This window comes from Sorex araneus, chromosome 5 (genome assembly GCF_027595985.1).
Source record: "Sorex araneus isolate mSorAra2 chromosome 5, mSorAra2.pri, whole genome shotgun sequence".
NCBI classification, from domain to species: Eukaryota; Metazoa; Chordata; class Mammalia; order Eulipotyphla; family Soricidae; genus Sorex; species Sorex araneus.
In genome coordinates this window covers 100,710,692-100,716,691 of record NC_073306.1, presented here as the reverse complement: position 1 = coordinate 100,716,691, position 6,000 = coordinate 100,710,692, and positions in this window count along the sequence as shown.

Below are 6,000 nucleotides of genomic sequence, written 5' to 3'. Positions count from 1 at the left end.
CCACAGATGAGTGGAATATAAAGATCTTTCCTGAGCCACTGCTAGGGGAACAGGACTTTGGCAGTTCTCTTTCTTCTTATATTTGTATTGCTTTGTGTTTGTCAAATTTATGAGGAAGTAACCAAAGCCTGCACCATTCTTAAAGTATATGCTATGTTTTAAAGTAAATATAATTGATTCTTATACTGATATAATGTCTTAAAAAACACTAAGTCAGGGGCTGGAGCGATAGCACAGCGGGTAGGGTGTTTGCCTTGCATGCAGCCGACCCGGGTTCTATTCCCAGCATCCCATATGGTCCCCTGAGCACCACCAGGGGTAATTGCTGAGTGCAGAGCCAGGAGTAACCCCTGTGCATCACCGGGTGTGATCCACAAAGCAAAAAAAAAAAAAAAAAAAAACCCAAAAAACCGCTAAGTCAGCAAGTAGCAAACACTGTATCAGGAGCCACTGCTCCTAAGAAGTTCCTGCAAGTCTCTGGTCACTGTGTTTTCATCAACCTGCCAATATGTAACCCTATTCTATATGTGTTTCTCTCTAAAGATAGCTTACTTATTATTAGTTGCTAATTCTTTTACCTTAATGTCATTGCCAACAGCACTGTAACTCATTCCTAAGGGTAACTTATATTACACTCTACTTTCTCTCTATAACACATCTTCTTTTCTCCCTAAGCCACCTCAGGGAAATTTTGCACTTGGGAACTTTTGACAGTATTGTACCTGGGGCTCCTTTTAAACATAGAAATTACCCAATGAAGGAGCCAGAGAGATAGTTACAGGGGTTAAGGTGCTTGTCTTGCATGCAGCCAACCCAGGTTCAATCCCAAGCACCAGACATGGTCCCTGAAGCCCCATCAGGAGAGGCCCTTGAGGACAGAACCATTTAGTGAAATCAGAGAACTAAAGAGACGTTAAAAAAGACACTTTCACAGTTGAAGAGCTGAAGCAAAAAAGCAGAGAGTCATTGGTTTTAGTTCAGCTAGAAACATTATCAGGTGACTCAAGTTGTCTGATACTATGCCTGCCTGTAACGTCTGCCCATGAATTCACTTGTAAATTCACAAGTAAATTATAGAGAGTAGTCAAATTAGCAAATATGGAAGCAGTACATAAGGAGTATGGATTATATTTAAAGATTAAAAAAAGAATTGAACAGATTGGCATGCACAATCCAGCCTTGTCAAATCTTAACATCTTGCTATATTTATATCCAATCTTTAGATACTTTAAAAATTAAAATATTACACATTGCAGTCAGATAAAATTCCCTGTTATCTTGGTGTTTATTATTATATAAAATTTTATATATTTAGGGGTCAGAGGGATAGTATACCAGCTACAGCGCTTGCTTGCATGTAGTTGACCTGGGTTCAATCAGGTCAGCTGATTGAACGCATCATCATCATCCTCTGAGTATCACCAGGATAATGTATTCGTAAGCTGTGATCGTAAGCTCTGAGCACTCTGGGTGTGGCCCCCAAACAAAACAAAACAAAACAAGACACCAACTTTTTATATTTATGCCAAGTAAATATTCACGAACCATTGTTTTGCATAGTTTTATACTTTATGCCAATTATATAAGTATACTGTGCTCTGCTACTTATTTTGTTTCATTTTTATTTATTTATTTTTAGTTTGGGGGCTGCATCTAGCAGTGCTTAGAGCTTATACCTCTTTCTATGCTCAGGGATCACTCCTGGCAGTGCTCAGGGATCATATGCAGTACCAGGGATCCATTCAGGGTGCCTGCATGGAGGCAAGAACCATATCTTCTGTACTATTTCTTTGGCCCATTTTGTTCCTTTTCAGCAGTATGTTTTTGAAAATACTAGCGATGATTTTTTTTTTTTTGCTTTGGAGAATTTCTTTTTATGTCTAAATGGAATGACTTTACTTGTGCACTTTCCTGATGAAAAACATGTATATGTTCCTATGATTTGTCCTTTCACACAGTTCTATAAAGTTCTTGTCAATACATCCTTGTATTTGTGATTGCACTCCAGAATTTATGCAAAGAATGGAATTTATTCCATAATGTACATTTTTGATTTGTTTTATTTGTTTGACATTACTAAGTTGTTCTTGGGTTTTCTCTTCTATAAGCACTGAGTAGAAGAGGATTCTTTTTATGTTCTCATCAATATTGGCTATTGTTAGATTTAAATTTTGTTGCAAATTTGCAGTCCTAGCAAAGGTATTGTACTCTGGTATTACTTTGGATTTCACTTATTACTTGTAAAATCCAGCGTTTTTTCATTTAACAGCCATTTAATTTTCCTGCTCCTGTTGAATTGTCTGACCATATCCTTTGCAGTTTGCCCTTTTATTGTTTTTCATCTTTTTTATTCACCTCCAGGAGATGTTTATGTATTCTGGAAACTAACCTATGTCAGGTAATTGTGATGCAATTGTATTGTCTGTTATGTTAGACTTTCAGGGATCCAGGCTAGCAAAGACTCTGCAATTTTGAATTTGGGTTTTCTACAGTGGCCCAAAAGTTCAGACAGAAAGGAAAAGAGCACTTAGGACTGTACTTGAAATATTTTATTTTCCAAGTCTGGCAGTGACATATACCACCTACTATATCTATGATAGGGAACACTGGCACATGCCACCCTTAACTAAAGAAGTTGGGGTGCCCAAGAGATAGCACAGCAGGTAGAGTGCTTGCCTTGCTTGTGGCTGACTCTGGTTCAAGCCCCAGCTCCCTGTATGATCCCCTGATCCCCAGCCAGGAGTGATGACCCAACTCAGAGCCAGGAATAAGACCTGAGCACCAGCATTTGTGATCCACCCCCCCACCCCACAAACAAAGGGCAAAACAAGGAAGTTGGGAGGCAACTGTCTTTAAAAGGAGAGAAAAAATTTGTTGGTTAGCAACATAATAATCTGTAACTTTTTTGGTTGTTTTTCACTGCCCTTGTCTCTTTTTACTTTCAGGAGGTTTTTTTTTATCATCCTCATAAAACTGTTGTGGGTTATTTCCTTTTTTTTTTTCTATTTCCTGAAACAGTTTGTATAAAGCAGAGATAATTTGTTATTTGTTTGGTAGTACTCTCAAGAATATTTCAGGTCTTAAGAAGAAATATGAGGGATAGAAACATTTTAAATTTATGATTAAATTTGTTTCATGCTTACATTTACAAGTTTCTATTTGCTCTTGGAAAACAATTGTTTTTCTCTAAAAGCTGCATAATGTACTAAACTGTTAATTTTCTATCACAAAATTTCCTTTTTTAAAATTAATTTATTTTTTAATTAGTGAATCACCATGAGGGTACAGTTTCAGATTTATACATTTTCGTGCTCATGTTTCCCTCATACAATGTTCAAGAACCCATCCCTTCACCAGTGCCCATTCTCCACCACCAATAAACCCAGCATCCCTCCCTCTATCACAAAATTTCTTATAGGTATTTGACTCCTTCCATTTTTTTGTCTTTGCTAAATCTTATTTGTTTTTTTTTTCGTATTTTGTTGTTTTAGCAGCATCCTTTGTTGAAAAGTATATTTTAAATTATTGTTTTAAATGTCTTTTAATATTCACAATTGATCACATTTGACCCATAATTTATTTAGAAACCAATTTATAATTATAAATGCATGTTACACTTAAATAAATTATATTTTATTAATAACTTATTTAATTTCATGCAATCAGAACTTGATATTAATTAAGTTTTTGGAGAGAGAAAAATCTCATGTTAAGAGTATATACCCTGTAATTAAGAAATTATTCTATTTTTTCCATAGGTACTATTTATCAGGGCAACCAGACAATCTCAGTAAATGAGGAAAGTACTTTTCTTTACAAATCAATGATCAAAGATACAGAAGATATGGTGGAAATAGAAACTTACCATTTGTAAGCTGTAAGGAAATTAATGATGAATGGACTGGAACACGTGCTTTACATGCATGTGGTTCTGCACCTCGATTGGATTTCTGGCACCACCCAGTCCCTCAAAACAGCCATAAGAGTGGGAATAGCCCCTTGAGTACTTCAGGCTGTGAAGGAAGGTGGGAAGGTAGGAAGGCGGGAAGGCAGGAAAGCAGGAAGGTAGGATGGAAGATGTTGAAACACATTAGATCAAATTATAATGGGAGCCGAGATGACAATATGTTCATATCCAAGATACGCTGCCTACTGTTAACTGTAGCATGGTAATGGTTAAAAATGGGGTGTCACCACTCCAATTCTGTAACTAACTTTTTCAAACATTTTGACCCAACAGCCAGATAATATGTGGTCCCCAATGATTTGCAGCATAAGGCACACATCACCTATAAAGTAGCACTGTCGTAGCAATGTCGTCCTGTTAGTCATCGATTTGCTCAAGTGGGCACCAGTAACGTCTCCATTGTAAGACTTGTTGTTACTGTTTTTGGCATATAATATGCCACGGGTAGCTTGCCAGGCTTTGCCGTGCGGGTGGGATAGCATGCCAGGCTCTCCGAGAGGGATGGAGGAATCAAACTCCTCTCTTTTTCTTTCCTCACATCTAAGTATATTTCTTTCAATAAAAACTATTTTGCTTTAAATAAATAGAACTGTTTAACCTAAACAAGCTTTAGGTCTAAATTCCGGTTTATATCAAATACAAGAATGAGAGAAAAAAAAGTTAAAATAATATCAAAAAGAAAAACTGTGTAAACATGGAAGTGGTATATTCTGAAGTAATCTTCTACATTTTAATGATATAAAAATGTGATAGGAAGACTTTGTTAAAATAAGAAATGAGAGGTCAGAGTGATAGTACTGAGGGTACAGCTCTTGCCTTGCATATAGCCCACCTGGGTTCAATCCCTGGCACCCCATATGGTCCCCCAGCCCCAGCTGAGTGCAGAGTCAAGCATAAGCCCTAACTACTTCTGGGTGTGGCCCCAAATCAAGAAGAAGAAGGAGGAAGAAGAGAGGAAGGGGAGGAGGACCAGGAGGAGGAAGAGACAAAGAAAAATCTAATGCAATGCCTACTATGTGTAACTACATCTATATTTGAACAAGATGTGTGTAAAAAACGAATTAGAGACAACTGAGAAAACTTAAATTATAAGAAATTAAAAATACTAAGGAAATTGCTGTTCATTTTGTTAGGTATTATAATTAAAAGTTGCATTGTGACAAAAATTGCATTGTGTAGGAAAATTAGGGATGAAACATTATGATGTCTCCATTTAATTTGAAATATCTGAATACACCATTATCTTTCTATGAATGAAAAAAAAAAGTACGAGTTATTTCCTGCAGGATAAAATCCAAACTCTTTCCTGGGACAAAGAGAAAATTAGTGCTGGAGTGATAGTACAGCGGGTAGGGCATTTGCCTTTCACACGGCCGACCTGGGCTCGATTCCCAGCATCCCATATGGTCCCCTGAGCACCGCCAGGAGTAATTCCTGAGTACAAAGCCAGGAGTAAGCCCTGTGCATTGCCGGGTGTGACCCCAACATAATAAATAAATAAATAAATAAATAAATAAATAAATAAATAAATAAATGAGAAATTATTTGACCTGAAGGAGACACTGAGTGGTTGAATGTCCAGGAGTTCTATTTCCAGCATCACTGCTTTTGAAATCCCTAGCACAGGTGTGCAATGTCCAGCGTCCTGCAACCAAGTATTGGGACGCCTGAACTTTGCAACAAATGAAAGAGGAAACAACAAACAAAAATTCAAAACAAAGGAAAAGACACACAAGAAAAAATAAAATAGCCCTCCTGACCCACTCCCAGAAAACATTCAATAAACAATATAGGAAAGAAAATACTTATCTGGTCTCAATTTTATAGTTCTAGTCACTGTTTTATATTGTTTATGTTCTGGCCTCACTATAGTTTTTTTTTTTATAATTTATTTATTTTTAATTAGAGAATCACCGTGAGGGTACAGTTACAGATTTATACACTTTTGTGCTTATAATTCCCTCATACAAAGTTCGGGAACCCATCCCTTCACCAGTGCCCATTCTCCACCACCCGTAAACCCGGCGTCCCTC